The following is a 1,993-nucleotide window of genomic DNA, read 5'->3' as shown; positions in this document are numbered from 1 at the left end:
CAAAAAAGAGACAGGTTGAGTTTGGCCACTGACACCTGTGAACTTGGTTTTCAGGAGGAAAAAGGAGAAGACGAGAGCGCGTTGATTGGTCTCAAGTTCATGACCTAGTACAAGGGGACGAGGCTTGTAGAGTATTGGTGAGAGCCCATGGTCTAAAGGCAAGATGACCAATGGGCACCCTGTGGAGGCTGAGTGAGGCAGCCCATACTGAGTTGACCAGAACCCGACCAGATGGAGATTTTTGAGCCTGTGAACTGGTGCATGTTGTTGCTGACTTTATGGATGGCCTGTCCAGATTTGACTTTGCTTATGAATGCAGACTTCACAAGGTTCCAACTGGAATGAAGATTTCTTCATGTCTTTCTCCTAGGAGCTGTTGCTGGTTTCAAACTGCCGACCTTTCAGATCACAACCTAAAGCGTAAAGCACTGGACACCAGGGTTCCTTCTGGAAAGATTACAGCATTGGAAAATCTACAGGATTGTTAAGAGTTTGATAAGATACATGATAACACACATTTTAAAATATCATTTTATTGGGAGCTCTTATAACTCTTATCACCAACCATCCGTCCATCCATCCATTGGATGACACGCATTTTTTGTTTTGTTTCATTTTGTTTTTATTTGTGAATCCAGATCTGCCCAAGCGTGATCCGTCCAAGGTGGTGGCGGACCATACATACATCTACTCCCAACCTGTTTCCAGTTCTCCCTCCGGCAGCCCTTGCCATGGCAGCTTCTGCTCAGCGGGGCTCAAGACTCCCGTTCTCCAGCGTGACTAAGAGTCAGAACGGACGTGATGGCGGGGATTTGACGTGACGGTTCTGACGAGTTTTGTTGGTTTTGTTTTGACATAAATGGACTCATCTTGCGATCTTGTATATCCTGTTCTTAACCTTGCTTTCTTCATCGAACAACATGTCTAGAGACTTTTTCCCTGTCATAATTGAACTCCTTAAAAACAATTTAGCAACATAGATTTCCAGTTTCATCTAACACATGTTTATTGAGTCCCTCTCATGTGGCAGTTTTATTGTCACAGTGATTTAGCATTCCCATGTCAAAGTGCAGGCATTTCCAAGGAATGATGCTGAGCAGAGGAATTACTGAGTTAAAGTATATGAAAAAGTAAAAATCTCTTGACAGGCATCATGATTTTGGTTTCCAGGAAATGAGGTTAATCTATGTTCCCACCAGGAGTTCTGAGAGTGCTGGCTTACTAATTTGGTAAACAGAAAAGTATAATTTGAATTTGAATTTTTATATTACGGAGATTTAAAATGTTTTGTTTATTAGAGAATTACATTTTCTCCATATACTTTCAAATAATTGTTCTTTTGCCCAATTGAACATAAGATTTATTTTATTTTAGTGTTTTCTTATTTTCATGAACACAATATATTGTAAATATTTATCCCTTGTAGTTTTTGTTGCAAATACTGTCTCCTGTTGATGTTTACTCTCTAATTTATTTTGTTGGAAAGAAAAGTCTTGTAAAAAAGCTTAATTTTAGGGCGGGTAAAAAAGGGGAACCCATTACAAGGATCTACATATAACCTCCTCCCTGGGGGACAGACAACAGAAAAGTGGGTGAAGGGAGATGTCGGACCGTGTAAGATATGACAACAATAATTTATAAATTACCAAGGGTTCATGAGGGTGGGGGAAACAGGGAGGGTAGGGAAAATGAGGAGCTGCTGCCAAGGGCTTAAGTGGAGAGCAAATGTTTTGAGAATGATGAGGGCAAAGAATGTACAAATGTGCTTTACACAATTGATGTATGTATGCATTGTGATAAGAGTTTTATAAACCCCCAATAAAATGTTTTTAAAAACAAGGCTTAATTTTAATTTAGTGAAATAATCTATTTCCTCTTTTTGTTTCTTTTATTGTTTCTTATAAAAATCCTTCCCCAAATCAAGATAAGGTCTTGGTTTAATTTTTTATCATTAAAATGTTAAATCCATGTGAAAAAGGCCATGTAAAGAGAA

The sequence above is a fragment of the Echinops telfairi genome, unplaced genomic scaffold (genome assembly GCF_000313985.2).
Source record: "Echinops telfairi isolate 266 unplaced genomic scaffold, ASM31398v2 ScPeMD7_2;HRSCAF=8, whole genome shotgun sequence".
NCBI classification, from domain to species: domain Eukaryota; kingdom Metazoa; phylum Chordata; class Mammalia; order Afrosoricida; family Tenrecidae; genus Echinops; species Echinops telfairi.
Note: the sequence above shows the minus strand (reverse complement) of the source record.